This window comes from Hemibagrus wyckioides, linkage group LG07, assembly GCF_019097595.1.
Source record: "Hemibagrus wyckioides isolate EC202008001 linkage group LG07, SWU_Hwy_1.0, whole genome shotgun sequence".
Taxonomy (NCBI): domain Eukaryota; kingdom Metazoa; phylum Chordata; class Actinopteri; order Siluriformes; family Bagridae; genus Hemibagrus; species Hemibagrus wyckioides.
Window position 1 is genome coordinate 3676501 of NC_080716.1, and position 21004 is coordinate 3697504.

General features: G+C 39.9%; 1 protein-coding gene across 1 annotated transcript in view; it reads right to left on the minus strand.

Annotated features, from left to right (window-relative positions):
• LOC131355970 (uncharacterized) overlaps window positions 1–20633 on the minus strand; it is a 131005-nt gene extending 110372 nt beyond the window's left edge. Inside the window, exon 1 of the mRNA XM_058394645.1 lies at window positions 20498–20633. The gene's annotated coding sequence lies outside the window, so the exon portion shown is untranslated. The remainder of the gene's footprint in view (window positions 1–20497) is intronic.
• Window positions 20634–21004: the final 371 nt, after the last annotated feature.

Consider the following 21004-nt stretch of genomic DNA (forward strand, 5'->3'; position numbering starts at 1 on the left):
ATAGGAGAGGTGGTTGATAGGGTGCGCAGCTTGGCTTGACTCTGTTTGTATAGACCTGAAGTCATGCCCCATGTGCCCATTTGGCTTTTATGGCCCAGTGAGTCATTGCAGGATACTAGAAAGAGAGAGAAACATGCAGACAACTGTACCATACTAATCAGCTTCAGCTTGCTTCTGAAATCTTGCTCTTATGTCTCACATGACTGGAATATTCATGACTATAACAAATCATAATGAGCTAAAATCTTATATTGATTGAGGAATGTGTTATTTCCTGAGCTCATAGAAGTGTGTGTGTGTGTGTGTGTGTGTGTGTGTGAAATGACACGTGTTGCTAAATGGTGAAGAAGATATAAAGATTTGGCTTCTCTTCCTGGCCACACTGCTCCATGCCCTTAAGAACCGATTAAGCGCATTCACTCATTCCTTTCCAAAGCGCCCTCAGCTGGTTTTTGGTGCAAAGGATTATCTGGTGTCTCTTCCCTACCCTGACTACGTGTGAGCGTGTGTACTGCCCAGGCCATCGCTGTAGTGGGCTGGAGGGGTGCCCTAGTTCCCATGGGGGGTATCCAGCTGCACTGAAAAGATCAGTGGTCACCGCAGGCAGCCGCTTAACATTGACATGGCTGTGCTAGCAGCACAAGAGCTGCAGGCCACCTGGCTTTGACTCTGTGTGTGTTTGTGTGTGGGTGGATGGGTGGGTGGGCTGTTGGTTGCTAGTAGGTATGTGATCTCTAGCACACCACTTACTGTGCATTATTATCAGGGCATTGTGAGATCTAAAAGGTATTTAGAAGGACACTAAAAAAGCAAAAAGAGTGCCTATGGTGCACTATACTGATCGAGCTAATTAGCGGAGCTCCTCTCCTGCTCGCTGTGTGCTGATATTTGGTCGAGAGACTGAACACACACTGCGACGGCAGGTGTCAGATTCACCGGCAACAAAAACAGGTGCTTATGTTTGTGAGCTCACACGTCGTCCTTTCTTTCGGTTTTAACGCCATTTCTGTCCCAAAGAAAATGAATAGAGCGCTTTCAGAGACCCAGAGCAACCATTAAGCTGCAGTTAAGAGAACTATCACACCAAGGTCATGCCACTGGTAAACCTTTTGCAGTGCATTACTGAAAAGTCATGCCATTTTTTTTCTCCTTCGCAAAAGGCCATAGGGAATCAAGGTAGGAATTGTGGCACAAGAAAGCAGCCGAGCTTTATGCATGATGACAAGAAGAGAAATGAAAAAAAGTGCTAGAGCAAGAAAGGTGCTGGAAAAAAAAGAAAAAGAAAAAGAAAAAAAAAACAGAGGCAGGTGGAGCAGGAGGAAAGCAAGCAACTGGAAAGCCAACAAGCTGGAAAATATTTTTGGTTTGTTTAAGGTTGTATAAGAGTGCTGTTAAGTTAATTGCGACTATAAAATAGTGCAAGAGAGGAAGGAGGGGGCGCGAACAAATGAAACAAAAGGAAAAAGTGCGAGCAAGGAAAGCTGAGAGAGAACGAGAGATATAGAGAAAGAGAGGGAGAGAGAGAGAGATGATGGTGGCTGATTTGCTGATGTTATCTTAGAGCAGAGAGATGTGTGTGACACAATCTCAAATTGGAAATCGCTGTTTCAATCTCGCCTCACTCGGTGCTCGGCCGCTCGGCTGATAAGAAGATGGGCTTAATACTATTAAAAATAGCCCTGTGAGCTTGGCAGCTGCTACAGAATTAGTCCACCCTGCTGGAAGATACTGGCTCTATTTATCGTCATCACCACAGCACACCAAAAGCCACCCGCTGGACTGACTTTCATCTCCATCTTAACGTCACCATCTATCAGCTATCCGTCTATCTCTGTAATTATCCATCTGTCTTACTATCATTCTGATGTAGTATGTCCAGGAGTACCTTCAGGGCCTCTTTCCTTCTCCGGATCTAACTTCCTGTTCTTGTTCTTGGTGTACTCAAGCTTATTGCCTCCTCTGGCTCAGGCTCTCATTCTGTCTTACTTAGGGATCGAACTGAATATAAATACATTATTTTTAAAAAAGTGTAATTACAATGAGTTCTAAACAATACAGAGGCTTTTTTCTTCACAAGCGGCTTATATGGAATGCATTGGGGGGGGGGATACTTATACAAACTCAGACTTTTTCATCAAGATGGCTTTGCCTAGAAGACTTTGATGTCCACCAAAACACGTCAGTGAATGAGTACAGAAGGCATTGGTCACAGAAGCAACAAAGAGGCCAACTCATGGTGCTACCACCAGCATGCTTCACTATGGGGGTTTTTTTTGTAAATAATTCTGCAAACCTTATTGATTGCTCCTCCTACTTCTGTATCATGGGCTATTTTGTGCAGATTCATGACAGTGGGACAGTGGGAAAATTAAGACCAGTCATTCATCCTTAGTACATGCCTGGTCAGCAATGGTTTAAACAAGGATACAAGTTTGTTGATGGATGGATGGATGGATGGATGGATGGATGGATGGATGGATGGATGGATGGATGGATGGATGGATGGATGGATGGATAGATAGATAGATAGATAGATAGATAGATAGATAGATAGATAGATAGATAGATAGATAGATTCATCCGAGAGGGAAATTCACAGCTTCCAGCAGTATCCACAAACACAGGTAATAGATAAAATAGGAAGGAATATAACAAAAAATACTAAAATACCCAAATTTAGGGTACAAAAATATAACAAAAAATATATCAAATAACAACATATTACACAATTTAACAAAATATAGCAACTCAATACAGAGATTTAAGGAATAAATATAGAGAATTATTTTGTGAGTTACAATTGTTAGAAATGTCATGAAGAGCTACAAACAAAAAAAAGAATCTGGAAAACACATCTAGAGTTTTCTGAACTTGAATGATGTAGCTGAGGTTTAGGACACATTGTGTTTCACCCCGAGTCTCATTGTCATATTGCACTATACTGTATATCCCTCACATGGTCGATTTTTTATTGCAGTTCCTTCCGGTTTACTCTACCTGGCACCATCTCTCATCTCCGTTACTTCGTTACTTTCACATCATCTATTCTCTCTCACAAGCACATGGATGGTAATATCTCCTCCAATCAGGTGCCGGCAGGCGGCATGTCAGCCAATCAGATAGGTTTTGCCGCAGGCTGCTTAGATTAGCAGGGAGCCGTTTCAGAGAATAATGTGTCTGAAAGACCAGCCAACTCTTTTGTCCCAGCAGGAAAATAAATAATGTGCAAAACTGTAATGAGGCCAGATATTCTATTTTGTGACAAGAGAGAGAGCAATGAAAGAAATACGCACTTCAAAGCGGTGCATATTAGTGCTATTGCCTATTTACGAAGCAAAATCAAAGTCTCGCCAGGTTCATGTCACTGCTTTAGAGCAGCCCTCCGTCTCAGAAGCTCCTCGTTAGAACGGGTTGGTGAAAGGCACGTGGGTTTGTCCACATAGAAAGTAAACAGTGATGACTCTGGCAGGGAGTGAGTGTCAGGCTAATGAACTAATCAGTGACTCATTAGTATCTGTCTGAGCAGCTGAGGTGAGAAGTTTTTTTTTCTAGTTTGTAGACACAGAGGGAATAAAGCATAGAGGAGAAGCATTCAGGCGTGTACCACGTGTGAGAGATAGAAAGAGCCAGAGAAACGGAAGCTACAAGAGTTATGAGCATGGATGTTGATGTGTGTGTACGTTTGTTCCCTTCCTTGCCATTCCACCCCATCATACCAATAAAGGCATCAGCGGTGATGTGAATTTACAGCGTGATGCTGCGTTAGAGGTCACCAAGGATACACCGATAAAAACAATGAAGGAGACAGAAGACTGAGGATGAGGAGGGAAAATGCAGGCACAGGGTTGTAGAGCTTACACAACCATAAATTACAGCCTTACCACAGCCAGCGCCCGACCCCTTGAACGAATATTAGCGACGCACAACTGCACAGCAAACTAATGATTGGAGTGGAGATGACAATGAGATTAAAAGAGATGTCGTGAATGTGGGCTGAACTTGGCTGCAAGACCTCTTGGCAGTCCTCCTGCTTACAATTTTGCTTTATATTCTTAACGTTTTTTCATATTTAAGCATGTATCTTATATGCAAGTGATGTGCCTTTTTCTTTTACTATTTTTTCTATCTCTTTATGTACACGATATTTCAAGAACCAGTGGCTTATGAGTCCCTGTTCAAGCCTATTTTTGGCAAGCAGCAATTTTTGCCACTGGTCTGTAAGTGTGTCCATCTGTCCATGTATCTGTCCAAGGATTCCAGGTTCTTGTAAGAGCAACTTTCAAGAACAAGTGTACGATTTTATGGAGTTATCATTGTAACCACTATGTGACCTGATTCGATCTTGAAACTGATCCAAACACAAGGTCAAAGTCACAGAATTTCGTTGTTGTCCTTCAGGTGTTCCCTGTTCAGGGGCCACAGCAGATGATCCGCTTCACATATTTGATTTTTGGCACAGGTTTGATTCCTGATGCATCCATACCATTTTATACTCGGAGGCTTGGTTAAAAGGGAAACAAACACAGACTACGGCAGTGAGAGCACAGGATTCTACCACTGGACCATTTATATTTACTGCATTTGGCAGACGCCCTTATCCAGAGCGGCTTACATTTATCTCATTTATACAACTGAGCAATTGAGGGTTAAGGGCTTTGCTCAGGGACCCAAAAGTGGTAGTTTAGTGGTCATGAGATTCAAACCTTCCAATGCAGTAGTCCAGCACTTTAACCACTGAGCTACCACATCCCCAATAGGGACCAAGGTCACAATCATGGCCAGTGACTCAAGAAATTTTCTATAGTACTACAGTCTATCTACAATTTTATTTACCATTTCTCCGTCCCATCAGTCTATCCATCACGGTGTCCAGACAGGTGTCTTGTTAGAGCGTTATCTCAAGAACCATGTGATTGACTGTAGGATTTATATGCAATTATCGTTGGAAGACACAGATGAAACGATTAGCTTTCGGAATTGATCCAAAGATGTTCAAGGTTTCAATCTGATTTACTGGTTTGCTACCATATCATACCACCTGTTTTGTACTAAGTTCTAATTTAGTTTGTCACAAAATCTAAGCATCTTAATTTATTATCATTGAAGCCAAGCTTTGTTTTTTGCCTATTGGGTTTTGACCCTAGTTCTTGGTTCAGATTTCTTATTATAAATGATAAGGTGGATCGTCTATTTAAAGGTGTCTGAGTTTTTTTGATAGACCGGTTAGAATTGATCCAAACAGGGTCAATGTCACACAAGATGAAGGGTTTTCTTAAATAGCTTTCTTCATGTTTGAATTATAATTTAAAGCAAACTCTGGCAATACTAAAATTCTTGGCGGTCAAGGTATCTTTTCATTTCTCTAACTCTTATTTTCATTTCTCTAACTCTTATTTTAATTTCTCTAACTCTTAATCTGATTAGGCCAAATACACAAACAGATATTTGGAGCACTGGTTTTGTTTTTTTTCAAGGATTATAATTAGTTGAGGTCCAACTAGTCCAGATGCAGAACAGTGTTGGAATGTGTTAATAAATTAAATATCAGGACCAGCTGTTTGATGAAACTCTTATTTGCTTTGCTCTCGGCACTGAGGGCTTAATAGTGATATTTAACTGAAATGTTGAGCAATAACTTGAACACACAGCGAGAATGCTAAAACGTATCCAAAGCAGGGGTCAAAACTCTGTCACAAAAGGTAAACAAGCAGATAGAAAGCACCGAAAGCAAGGATTCAACAACAATATTGTACGACTTGCAAGATTGACATGCTGATGAACTAACACAAAATAAGTGAACACAACAGGAAAACAAACCAGTGACAGGACAAGGACAGAAAAGAAAAGAAAACAAATATAAGCAAATGGCATCTGTTGGCATGGAAACCATGAAACAAAGGGAGGAAACAACGACAAAGGGATATTTGTCCCTTTTCTGTGCACACCTACGTGCAAAACTAGTTCTTCCAAGCACATCGCAATTTACATCATCAGTCCAGTTTGATCCTAAGACTATTACTATTATTGGTTTGTTATGAAATTGTGATGCTGATTGGAAGAGACATCTGTCACTCAAGATATACAGGAAGTCCAGCAGGCTGCAGCAGTAGATAGTGGATTGGTGTGTGTATGAATCAGCTCTCATCGCATTCCTTACATCATTTAATCTTGAATAGTTTTGTCTTCAAAACATACCTGCGTTCTTCAGGTGTGTTTTTAGAGATCGCAAACTAATCTTTATACCATGATACACAATAGCATATCCAAAATCGGCCTATGAATGTCCTTACTCAAAGTAGAGTTTAATGAATGTCATCTTCTTATAAATATAAATATATATGTTTGATATTTGCTCAGATTTAAAGTAAAAAAAAAAATGGTTCAAAGTGAACGCAGAACTCCACGCGTACAATATAGGAATACAGAAATCTAGTTAGATAATCAATTTCCTACTTCTTGTATATCTTGAGTGACAGATGTCTCATCCAAACAGCGGTAAGAATTCCATTCGCAACTATACCTATCTTTTCCGGTTTGTCTGGATTCTCCATGTGTATTTGGATTTGTTGTTCTGAACTCAAGATTTGTAATTTTGTTTTCGTATTTGTTATATTGTTTTGCACTTATTGGCCATTGTAGTTTTACCATCTTAAATTATTCTCAAGTCCAAGCCTTTTCTGTTTATTCCATGTGATTCCTGGTTTTGACCCTAGATCCTGATCCATGCTCCTGTCCACTCTAATTTGCCTCTAGGTGTGAATAGGTGTGTGTGTGTTTTCATTGTGCCCTATGATGGACCAGCAATCCCAAGCATATTTCCCATCCCTTGCCCCTGGCATAGGATACACCACCCTGCCTAGGAGAGAGCAGTTGTTGAAAATAAATCATTAAATAAAAGCCCCCATGCACTCACTGATTCGTATAATTTCAGCCACATTCAATTTGGCATTTGAAAGGTATTTGAATTACACAGAATGCCCTGTGAACTTTCTCTCAGCATGTACACTGTGAATTGAAACTTTAATCATAAGTAATTAGTCACTGGTGATGCCGTACTTAGTACTCTTTACACTGAGATCTTCTTTTTTTTTTTCCAAAATAACAGATTAGCATGGCCCGGAACTGACAGTACTCACTCTTCTTCTTTTTTTTCTTTTTTTTTTTTATCTCTCTCATCTTTATGTGTGCAGTCATCAAAGCAGACAACTGAACTATGAATATTTTTCATGACCTCTCCGTGTGTGCTCATCTCGAGCGACTCTGAAACCTGCATGTTATTAATTTGGAGACTTTCTTCAAAAGCACATCGCCCTTAAAGAAAATCTTTTTTTCTTTTTTTTTGCAGACAGGACTGTGCTCTGAATAGAAATTGATCTAAGCTTAGAAACCTCCTCTGTACATAGATATAGCTATTCTCAATGTATTCTAAAAGATTAAATCTCAATACAGTGGTGCTTGAAAGTTTGTGAACCCTTTAGGTTTTTCTGTATTTCTGCATAAATACGATATGATATTGAAGTCTTAAAACTAGACAAAGACATAAACATTTTACTGGGTCATTTATTTACTGAGGAAAATGAGCCACTATTACATATATGTGAGTGGCAGAACATATCAGGACATATCAGTCCTGCATGTTGGCTTGAAGGAATTTTAGCCCACTCCTCAGTACAGAACAGCTTTAACTCTGGTATGTTGGTGGGTTTCTTCACATGAACTCCTTACAGGAAGCTTCAGGTCCTTCAACAACATTAAATGTATTCTTCTTTAACCGTTCTCAAGTCGCTAGAAACACGTGTGCTTAGGGTAGTTTTCTTGCCGTATCACCCAGTTTCTCATGAGATTCATTTTACACACAGACGTCATGACATTTTCCTTTAAAATTGGCAGGTTTATTTCAGAACTCATTGTTGCATCAATGATGGCAAGTCATCCTGGCCTGGATTCAGTAAAACAGGCCCAAACCATGATACTACCACCACTATGTTTCTTATGCTGGAAAAAAGTTCTATTTTGGTCTGTCCACAATTTTTTTTCTTGCTTGTCCATGTGCTCTTTAGCAAACTTACAGACATATTATCTTGACAAATAATTTTTAATAGTTGTGATGTTTTGTGGTTTCTGATTTGTCATGCTGTATTTCTGCTATTCTAGTGAGAAGTCAGGTTGTGTGTCATGCTAGTGTCATTGCTAGCTCAATCACAATGGCAAGTGACGCTAGAAAGGATAGGTATCCTTTTCTCTGATCATGTAGACGTAGGTCTTCCTACCTTATGTACCGGCAACTATTAAGAAGTCTTAAAGCAAGAAAGAAGCTCAGAAAATGCTTGAGATGCAAGTAGATCAGGGTGGATTTTTCTATTTATGTGATCTACATAGCCTCTGCTAAACTAGAGTCCAGGGTAAGTTCTCGGCCCTAACTTCCAGTTCTAAATGTCTTAAGCTTTGATCCATGGATTAAGTAAAAAACTTTGACTGATCGACATTTACCACGCACCTGATTTATCACACTAACCTGTTTATGTGGGGCAGGATGAAAAGAGCACAGGATCAATAGTGTGATTGATCGCACAGCCGATTTAAAGCAAGCTTCCTTTCGATCTTCAGTGACTGACATTCACAATTAATTAGCTGTGTACTGCTTCCATAAGCAACCAGCCAACACAAGGGGGCCGCGAGCTGTCGTTTTGAAAGAGCAGGAACAAGAGTTTGCGTGTGAATGTATACATGGGCATGTATTTTTGGATGTGTGGGAATGTGCATGTGTATTTGTTGAAGGTAGGACACTAAAAAAACCACACAGGAAGACACTGCCGAATGTGAAAAGAGAGATTCAGAGCCATAGTTTGTGTATGCAGAAGAGGCAGGAGGGAAGAGCAGCCATTTGCAGGAAGCCAAGAACGAACACCGGTGCTTAAAAGTCAATAGGAACAAAACTGAGAGGCCAGAGTTAAAGTGACATCAAACCATGTGGCTGAATGGCGCTTTTGGCGCCGCTTACAGATTGGCCTATTTTTCACCACACGGGTCGCCTTTATTTCTCTGACAGCGAAATGAATGAAAGTGCGTAAAGACCCGAGAGATTTGCCAGCGGATTAGTCCTTTCATTAAGCAAAGCAAGAAGTTAATTGCAGTGACAGCTGCATTTCTCAGAGTTTACACGACTGACGCTTCGGCGTGGAGTCACTGTTAAACGGAAAAGCAATTATCAATAAATGCAGGGCAATCTTCTCATGATGAATTGCGGCGAAATGAGCTTTTATTTCCCTTTTCTCTGCACTCCGAGCGTGTTGGCAGCACAGGCATGGAACGAGGTATCTTGTGCAACAAAAATAAACCACTCGACAGTGCAACGATCAAACAAGCAGCTCAGAGTACTCAATAGATCAGAGGTGAGATGGAGCGGTGCTGAAGCTTGATCAGGGGTGGGCGGGGGTGGTTGGGGGCTGTTGTGAGGGTGGGGGTGAGGTAGAGTAGAGCAGAGAGGGAGATGAGAGGGCTAACTGAGCGTAATTGTGCACTGTAAAGCATGTTAACTAAAATAGGAAATAAGTGGACTTCCACAAAGAAAAAAATCGAAATAGATCCCAGTGTGGAAAGGAGTCTAGAAAAAAAGGGTTCATTTTGGTGGGAAAAGGAGCACAATGGAGAAAAGTGGAGACCAGGGACAAGATCTGTTTATGCTAATTACTTTCAATAATAGTTGTGACAAGACTGGGAGGAGAACAGATGTGCTTCTCCAGCTGCTATACAATCACAATTCCTAGTAATATCACACAAACACAGTTGAAAATTTCTCGCTTGTACACACAAAGACAAATTGGAATCAGAAATGTGGACATAACCATAGCTTGTTTCCTGTTTTCATCTTGGTCTACCACCAGTGGAATTTAGAGATTCTCTCTCTCTCTCTCTCTCTCTCTCTCTCTCTCTCTCACCTCCTCGGCTCAGACAAACCCAGAGCCTCAACTTCATCAGTGTCATTGCATACAACTTTAGCTATCTGGTGTAGCATCTATGCATTCTGGAAGAACATTTGAACCAAAATCTTCACTACGTTCGATTCCTTCACTAAAATGACATGACATTGAGAAGATAAGAGGAAAAGAAAACTATTCTTATTCCTTATGATTAAGATCGCTGGAATATTTTCTACTGGGTAACTGTGTTAAAAATGTATGCTTTAAATTTTTCATAGGAAATTCACAAATATAACAACTAGCACCAGAATGGCAAACACATGACAAATATTTCAGTCTAAAGATATTTAACACATTTCCTTTAAGGAGCACCTTCAGACATTCAGAGACATACTCACAAGCCTTAATCGTGACTGACATATGCTGTATAAACCCACATATTTTCCTCACCTCCCTTTCCTTATCCTGTCCTCTATCTATCTATCTCTCACTCTTTCGCTCTTCTTTGCTATATCGCTCCTATCCTCATGCAGGTATTCACACTTGGCTGCAGGCAGTGACAGACAGGGTCTGGTGTCACTACATCTTTAAGCAGTGCTGCCGTAAACGTAGCATATGTAGCAAAAAAATAACAAACATAGCATGACAACATGACAGAAATGTTTTTCTTTACTCTTCACCCAATTGAGCGTCGATATACCATAAACCTCATGTCATACACATCTATACCAAAAAACATTTACATGGTTGAGGTACTGTAGATGTACCCATAGCCGACCACTATGACGTCCTTGTAAAAAAAATTTTTTCCTTCAGGCATGAATGAGACCTCACTGACTGTGAGGCATGGAAAGAAGAAACTGGTGATTTCACGTTTGACTGAGCGAAGTGAGAACTCCATTTCTCTGTTTCTGTGAAGAGCGCAGGCGAGAGAACAAACTGGAGCACAGCAATTCCCATCGCAAAAGCCACTCCAAATGGAAAATGAATGAATACAGTCAGTGTCTAAACATAAATCTTCTGTACCCAACATCTGAGAGAGAGTGAGCGAAATGTCAAAAAAAATATCATTATGCATATGATTCTAGTTTGACTATTACTTTACGTAAACTCAAATTTCTACAATTATTTATATTTTATACAGCATTCTAGATGTCTAGCAGATGAGAGCTCACATAAAAAAGAAATTAATGAATAAATAAAGCATAACGCCACAAAAATTTATGTAAGTCAGTATCGTGTAGACTCATCAATGTGTTTGGATTCGATTTTTTTTCCTTTTCTCATAGTACACTGGCATTCCTTTTTGTTAGAATAAAAATCGACTTATCAGTTATTTTCAATCAGTATAAACAAATTGTTTCATTGACGCAAGTCCGGTGTACAATTAGTCAGGACACTGTTGGGTTTCTGTACGTAGAGTATCATAGTGAGTTCCCTGCTGGGCAAACAATTCCCATTAACGTTGATATACAGAGATAAAACGGACAGCAACATACAGTACATGGTTAGCTCTCACAGATTGCTCTTTAAATATATGTCAGGAGGTTAAAAGAAGAGTCCTGTGCTTGCATTTTCGTTGATTCACCAAGTTCCATAGCAAAGTAAAAATCAAGTACAAAATTAAACATTTTTGTCTCAACAATCCGAGAGAGACTGATTAACCAGTACTATAGAGTGTGACATCATAAATAAATAATAAACATAAACAAAAATATCTTTATTACCTCAAGCTACATTTTCAACACAAGCCTTGATTGATTGATTGATTGACTGATTGACTGACTGATTGATTGATTGATTGATGTAAGCAGAACATAGTCATGTTCTTTATTTTTGTTATCAAGAAGTCTAGTAAAAACCTCTAATTTGCACACTTGCACCATTTCGTAACAAAAGAAACTGTTTTTTTTTCACAAAACTACCCACAATTTTGGAAAAATCAAAGTGTAATTGTTTCAAGTGCCCAACTAGAAGGAAATAGAGTCAAGAAAGGTTGTCAGTTTTTATTTTGTGTCATGAATCAAGATAGTGGTTTGACTCATAATGTGAAGGTTATACAATGACAAAGCTACCACTCAGCACATCTCTCTTCCTCTTTTTCTATGTATGTAAGAGAGATTTTTAATCAAGTAGAGTTTTTCTTTCTTTATATTTCCCAACACAGCACAGATGTTTGCAGATTTATGTAAATATATTTTTTTTTATGTTCAGTTTTTTCTGTGAAATAATCTTGGCAAATGAGGACAGGATATATCACAGGGTGTAAATGATTGATGCAATCAATAGGAGTTTGCAGTATGCAATGAGAATAGAATTTTAATCAGTGTAGCTACATGGTGGAGGATTACAATGAGTGCAGGGTTTGTGTTATGAAGAGGCAGAAGCGCTCTCAGAGATATTTCTGTCTGGGGAGATTTTACCCGAGGGAAAGTAGAATAGAGGCCTAGACAGTGCTAAGATACAACATTACTCAAGGGAGGCTCATGGCCATAGATTTTAGTGGGGCAGGACTACATTAATAATGACAAACAAAAGTGGAGAGGCTATCGTGTTAGACTTATGCTATAGACCAATATTAATTTTTTTGAGTAACCCCATAAAAATAATATAATTTCTATTAAAGATGCAGACATAAAGAAACAGTGGTAGTGAGGAGTTAGGAAAGGATGAATAAAGCCAAGAAGAAAGTTTCAAGCAAAGTACAAAGAGAACAAAGTAGAAGTTGTTATAATAATAATAATAATCATAATCATAATCATAATAATAGTTATCGGTGATTAGTCATTAGGAACACTGGTGTTCACTGATTGGTCATTAAAAACAATAATGTTCTTAATGATAGTGATAGGTGACTTGAAAAAATGTTGATCAGGGATTAGTCATTGGGAACAACAGTGATTGGTGATTGTTTGTTGGGATGATCAGTGATTGGTCATTTGGAACAATGGTGATCAATGATTGGCTGTTGGGATAGTGGTGATCAGTGATTGGACATTTGGAACAATGGTGATAAGTGATTGGTTGTTTAAAAGATCTGTGTTTATTGAATGGTTCTTGGGAACAGCTGTAAAAACTGATTGGTCACTGGAGCAATAGTGATCAGTAATCTGTCGTTGGGAACAGCTGTGATCATTGATTGGTCTTTTTATGGCAACTGGGTTCAGTAATTGGTTGCTGGAAAGAATAGTGATAAGTGATTTGCTCTTTTTTAGTTAAAATAATTGATTGGTCCCTGTGGACAATGGTCCTCAGTAATTGGTTTTAGGGAACAAGTGTGTTTAGTAATTGGTTGTTGGAAACAATAGTGATTATTGATTTGTTCCTGGGATTAGTTGTAATAATTGATTGGTCCCTGGTGATAATGGTCATCAAGATTCAAGATTCAAGATTCAAGAAGCTTTATTGTCATTTCAACCACATATAGCTGATGCAGTACATGGTGAAAAGAAACAACGTTTCTCCAGGACCTCGTGCTACAGAAACATACAACATAGAGTCCAAACACAAGAACAACACAGAGCTAGGGCAGAAAGTTTGTCCAACCCACATAAAGTGCAAAGTGTGCAGCTAGGCGCAAACAAAGCAACGACAAGACAGTGCAGAAACAATAAGTACAAAAAAACAACAACACAAAAACACAGGACACTTAGTGCCGAAAAAAGAAAAAGAAGATGTGCAGTGAAATGAAATAAAATGAGATGATGTACAACTTTAAGACTTGACAACATGTTTTGTGCAAAAATACAATAGCAGCAGTTGAGGTAGTGCAAAATAGAAATAAACATAAATATAAATATAGCAGCAGATGAAATAAACACAAGGGTTGAGGTAGTGCAATAAGTATTGAACAATATAAGTTATATGTGTGTGTGTCCACACAGGTGAGAGAGAGAGAGAGAGAGAGAGAGAGAGATTTGTACAGTTCAGTCCTGGGTGTTGAGGAGCCTGATGGCTGATCAGTCATTGATTTTGGGAAACAAGTGTGTTCAGTAATTGGTTGTTGAAAAGATTTGTGATTAGTGATTTGTCATTGGGTGATTAATGATTGGTTGTAGGAAAGATTGGTGTTGGTCTTTGGGAATAATGGTTATTATTGGGGTTGGGGTCATTAAGCCCAACTCAGTCTGGGTTTCCACACCAGTGGTGAGTCGACCTAACCAGCTTTCTCAGCTCATATAACCTACAGCTATAAAGTAAGCTGGAGAGATGTATCAAGTGCAGGACAGCTGCTAATTTCTGCTCAAAGCTTGTTTGAGATGAACCCAGGCACAATTCTGCACAGAAAACAATAAAGCACTCAAAAGATGATTAAGTTTGCACAAAGACCATAGCTTCTGATCAGTCAGACGAATCAAATCCTAAAGCGAGAAAAGAGAGGTCACGTTAAAATGCACTGCAGCATTTCAAGTATTTATGGTAAACAATTCACTTCTGATTGCCAAGTAGATGCCACGGTACCTAATAACAAACTGAAGACATAATAGCAGCACCACTTTCTTGCCATAAATCATCCACTGGAAGCAGGCCAGCACAGCCATTGCCTGTTAACACTGCCCTTCTGCATGGCATCACTTTGACTGTTGCTCTGTTAGGACGTCTGCCATTCCAAACCCAGGCTCGAATCTCTCTGCACGTGTCGCTCGTCCTACAACTCTTCATATTTCTGGCTACTGGCTTTGAAGTGAAACACGTGGCCAGAGCAATGGAGGACTGCAGTCTGCAGATGGACCAGCTGGCTTGTGCAGACTGCCATGTTTGTTCCAGCGCTTCAATTCAAATACGAGCTTATATTTCTGAGAACAGGCAGCATGAAGAAGCTAAACGGATTAAACCGTTTTTAGCTGTTTAGAATTAGCGCAACTGTCATTAATTATGCATAAAATATTACCTTTTTTGCTTAAAAACTGCAAGTCCCCCTCTCTGAATTCAACTGTGAGTGCATTTTAATACATCACTGGAAAACGGGTTGTCCGGTTCAAAGAAAAAATGTGGAATATTTTTTAACCATTTAGAGTTACATTTAATATCGCCCTATTTAAAAGTCACTTATATCAGTTTAAAAACGATAAACAGTCATTCCTTCACCAGTCTCCTGTTACCAAGCAACCATGAAGTGGAAAAAATCCTCCATCTTGAAGACTTTCACATGGTAGAAAACCTACCAACTTTTCCAAAGCACTAACACTGGAGACTCCTTCCAGAAATGTATCTATTTTTTGCTTTGTCAGGCTAAGATTATGTACCCCAGTGATCATACAAGTCACGGTGAATGAGTTGTTACTATGGAAATGATAACCAAGTGCATACTATCATGCTAATATGGACACGAGAATTCAGCACTGTAGTGTAGATTAGAATTAATTCATCTCAAGTGGAGAAGAGAAATGGATGGATGAAAACGGACTTTCTGTTAACTTTTCTACTACACCACCACAACCACCCAAGAAAGTTTGCTGGTGGTGTAAGGACACTTCAAATCAAACTGCCTAACTATCGATTAGTCTGTAAAATCCACTACGAATGCAATCATGTGCACCAGCCCAATAAGAACCTGGCAACCCACTCACTTATTCTCTCTCACACACACAGTTTATAACATCCTATTACCAAAAATATCACAAGCTCAGCATTTTTTTGCCCTGTGTATTGATGATTCATTTTGTATTTTATCAAAGAAACAAGAGTGCTATTAAAAAGAGATCACTCAGCCACCAGGCATGAGGGGGCTCTCTCTAATTGCCCATTCATCAAAAGCCTTCCTCAAGTAGATCCAGCGCTGCAATGGCGTGCATGATAACTGAACCGTACTCTATTAATTACACTCTTGATGAACCTGGAACACACACACACACACGCACACGCACACAGAGTTCTACTCTTCACAGTATGTGCTCACATACACAATTGGATGCCTTGGATGTTTTATGTTTTCTGATGATTCACTAACATGCAGACACGCTAACATCATTTAGGGATTAGTGAAATGCTATACTGCTGTTGCCATGGTTCCGATCATTTTTTTGCTTAAAAGGAAAATTCCACTCGGCACAACTGGCATACTGACATTTAGAATAAAGGATCTTCAGTCGTGTCCATGATTTATGCTGCAGGGATTTTTTTTTTTTTAGGCCAGTGGTGCAAGACGGATTTCACCCTCACTATCATCTCAACCTACAGAGAGTGATGCAGCAGAGCTTTATTTTTTTACTCTCTCCAGCTTTCTCACTCCCTCATCTACACTAGAGACTATAGTTTATTAACATTTTGACATTAGAAATACAATTTAAATGTGAATATATCACGTCACCTTGTAGCTCCATAACTGCTATAACATCCGAGAACAGGAACAATGACAACACCTCATAAATATTATAAATATAATATCATTGTAAACATACTTAACATGTTCCAGGATTTCCTTTAAGGCAAATCAGTAGCAGTATTGTATAAACTATTTTTTTTTTTCATTGTCCTACCCTTCAGGTCGTTATAATAAACCAGACCGAACACCAGAACCACCAATTACAGAATTTTGTTTCCATTCATAGCCGTAGCTTAAAAATTAGCTTTGTTCTGTTTCAACCCTGCCTTTACTTTTCTTCACTATTAGGCATACTACATCTCGGTTGTGTTTCTTTTTTATTTCGAGCCTGCTTCTCCAAGTCTTAAGTGCTGCTCTTGAATCGTCTCGGAAAGTCGTGGGTAATAATGTTTTCTTTCACATGAAAGAGAAATCTTGAGCCCTGATCGTCAAGCTGGGAACTTTGATAAACCTAACGCGTGATTCTCAGACGTGTGTGCATGCAGATGCACACTGATGTAGTGATCCTTTAGGCATGAATCGGCAACAGGAAAAAAAAAAAGAAAAGAAAACAAAAAAAATCTTCAAAGCTTTAATCTGAAGGCAAACAGAACAGCCTGGTGTGTGTGATGTGGGTGTAAGGATGTAGGTACGGGGAAGAAAAACAGTCAATTGCAAATTGGAATGAGTGAGTGATTAGTGACTGGCAGCATGCATTGTAATCGGGAGTGGAAGGTTGTGTGTGTGAGAGGTTTTGGCTGGGATTGAGGCAATTTTGGTTTTGGAAACAGCTCAGTGATAGGTAAGAAATGTGTGAAGCTGTCCAACCTGTACAGCCTTGCCGTGTATTATTTCCCAGAAACAGCACGTCTTGAAGAGTTTTCTTCCTCTTATCCCTCCATCCATCCAGCCTGGATCCTGTCCCACGGGACTCAAGGGACAACCTGGACAGGGTTCCAACCCATTGCAGGATATTATGTCTCTTTTATCACAGTGATTTTCAATGTATTAAAGCAAGTTTAATGGTCTTGAAGATGCTCAGGATAAGTTTCACTGAAGTGCAAATCATTAGAAAACCAATTGACCAATCAGATGTCAGAATTCGACAGCACCATGATACATAGTGCTGTCTATTCCATTGAAAATACCTCAGCGAGTTACACAAGAAGTGGCAAAAAAAGCACTATTTTTCCTCCATCCAATCTGTAGCAACTCTGGGCAAATTTACAACTCCTAGCCCTGGAACGTTTCTGGTTTCTGGACTGCAGCACAGGGCAAACATGACAGCACATAAACAGGATGGAGTTGCAGCATCTCTTGATGCGCAAGGCCGGTGAGGCAGCCCGAAAATGGCATTTTCAGATCTCAAATGCAGCATGGCATGTCATTCTGCACGGTGGCAATTTAAGCGCCTGAAGAAGCAGAGTTTCAGGATGTCGGCGGGGGAGTGTGTAAATCTGTCTGCAACAGGCAGCATCTTCCATTCCCCAAGCCTTCACAAACGACCATCTTTCCAGAACGGCTCCGCAGCTATTATTCCATCATTGTCATCCAGTAATTCAGCGTGTAATACCCATTTAAATCTCTAAAGTACAGGAACCGAAACAGCGGAGGCATGTTTAAAACAAAGAGTCCTGGGCGACAATGGAATAAGACAATTATCTTTGTATAAGTGGTTGAATGTAGGATTTCGAACAGGATAGTGCACGATGACCACACACACACACAAAACGGGTCTAAAAAAAGATTGTACATTCACCCAGATCAGCTTGTGCGGTTACCCACATACCCTGTGACGTGCTGTGTGGGATAATGATGTCATTATGAGACCATGAGCATCTATGCCACCAGACACCTACAGACATCTCAGCCACATCATTACAATTTTCAACCTGCTTAAAAGTTCAGCTGTTGATAAAGCAAAGTGCTTCCAGAAACCCTCGCCTTTAAAAGCAAGCCAAGCTACACACCATCCCACAATGCAGCTCACCCACACTTGGCTCTCGTGCTTCGCCTCCCACCCACAACATGCTTAAAATCCAAAACAGTGTTGTTGGGTTTTTTTTTAAAGCTTTGAATCACCTCATCAACATGAACACTATTAGACAGCATGCATCTCCATCCTTGGTACCTAATTATCTTCACTGACACTTTTCAGATAAGAAGATATAGGCTAAAGGAAATGTTCCCTATTAAACCTTGGGCTCAGTAGCAACACTTCTTTACTATATTTTTAGTACTTCGGATTAGACAATAAGCTAAGCAAAAATATCTCAATTATTAAAAGTAGAACACAATAAGCTCTATATCTGATTGCCTGTTTTAATACCCCATGGAGGTCTATAAAGCCGAGATTCTACAGTTGTTGTAACCCTGTCATAAAATAATGTTTTGCTAATTTACTGGAGCCGTTGAGCTTTATATTCTTGGACTTTCCAACAACCAAAAACATCAGTTGTTTTTTTTTGTTTTGTTTTTTTAGATATGAGGCTACAAGGCTCCCCGGGGTTGTACACTGGATGGGGTGCCAACCTATTGCAGGGCACAAACACACACACACTTTCACACACTCTTTCACACTTTTAGAGACACTAGGCAACACATGCCTTTGGACCAGGGAGAAAACTGGTGTACTAGGAGGAAGCAGGGGAAGAACATGCGAACTCCATACACACACATTTAATTATTATTATTATTATTATTATATCCCTAGAGGTCTCTGAGGAACCGCCACTCTGAGGGATAGTATACATCATAAGGATCACTGTAAGGTTGTTGCATAAAAACACATGTATTACATGAACTCTTGAGATGTTTCAGCGAACACATGCTCTCTCTCTCACTCCCTCTCTTTACACCGCCGTCGTCACCTAAAGTGTTTTCCAATCTCTCCTGGTCCCCACTACTGAAATTTACAACAATGTCCATAACTATAAGAATGCGAGTCTTTCACTGTCACCCTGCCCTGGCCATCCCGTTGCTGCACAGACCGATTTCATCGACAGAGTAAGTTACTAAATCAATGTGTCATATCTATTTCAACATCAACGGGTATAAATCTGATACAAGCACTCATGGGTGTAAACAATTACAAGCTTGTAGCTGTTACAGGCTTATAGTTGTAGAAAGAAAAATATATTACAAGGTCAACTGTGACAGGTTAAAGCAAAAATAGAGATCCAAATAGAGATCCAAAGAGATCTCAAGACCTAGAGACATCAAGCTCACTTAAGGGTTTGTGTGTGTGTGTGTGTGTGTGTGTGTGTGTGTGTGTGTGTGTGTGGTAGAGGATGGTTACATATTATGTCCTCTGTGGCATGCGATAAGTGTGTGCACATCTCGACATGTTATTACACAGGCGTGAATACTTGGACCCGTGATTTCTTGCTGTTTGTGCTTCAGTGATTCGCCGCGCGTATCAACTAAATCTGGCCCTTCTACACTTAACGTGACCCTAGAGTCTAACCACAACCGGTTTATAAAAAACCAAGGGCGACAGGTGGCTGACTTATTGATTTACAGAGTCGATATTGTAATAACAAGGCACGCGCACGCACACACACACACACACACACACAAATAAAAAATAAAAAACAGTAGCATCCAAAAAAGACTCGTATTTCCGCGTGCTCATTTACTGAGACGCGCGCGGCACGTCAGCGCGCGCTTAAAATCTCCTGCTTTCATCCCAAACATTTGATCAGTAATAGGATGCACGCGCGCTTATCCGGTCCGGTCATTGCAACCAGCTACAATATTTTGTTAAGACACGCGCCGGGCTACTGACTGACTGACTGGACAGAGATGCGCGCGCGCCTTGCGAGGACTTTCACTTATTTACTTATTCGCCTCAACGACCTGGAAATTATTTACACTTTTTGACAAGTGTTCGAGAAAATTCCCAACACATATACATATACACGTGTGTGTGTGTGTGTGTGTGTGTGTGTGCGTGCGCGTGTGTGTGTCAGCGCGCGTGCGTATATTTGTGTGCATGAAGAGGAAAACGAGGTCGTTTCTCCTCTTGCACCTATAACCGGTCGAGTGCAAGAATCCATAATCAGCACAGGTCATGTAAAGGCAAATATGTAGGCATATTTTGGTTTTTGTAATTTGATAGTTCTTTCTCTCTCTCTCTCTCTCGCTCTCTCTCTCACACACACACACACACACGTTCGTCTTCTAAACTGCCCTTTCCGTTAGCGCTGTGTGTCCTCGGATTAGGTCGGTAATCAAATATGAACACATAAACAGCCTATATTGTTGTTTTTACCTTTGTGGAGTTTCTTTCCTGCGATGTGAGCCTGCCGGTGTTCAGTGACAGGACCAAGTAGAATATGAACAGGACAAAACGCTGTTATCGCATCTCTCCCTCTCCTTCTCCCTCCCTCTCTCTCTCCATCTCCCCCTCTCTTCCAAATAATAAAGCGCCCGTCTTAAAATCCCTCATCACGTACTCTCTCTCTCTCTCTCTCTCTCTCTCACACACACACAGTCCTTCGTGTCACTGCCAGTAGTTCAGTCTCCCTACGGCTTATCATAATGATCATGATAACTATCTCTTGAATAAATGCCATATAATATCACTGCTATTACCGTTAGGCAGCTAGAATAATATAGGCTGCAATTATTATTATTATTATTATTATTATTATTATTGTTGTTGTTGTTGTTGTTACTGTCAACATTGCCTTTTCAAATTAACTCATTTTATTTAAAAATTTGGTTCAAGCTGTAAAGCAGCATAGGCGAGGAAACATAAAGCGCTCTATAGACCTAC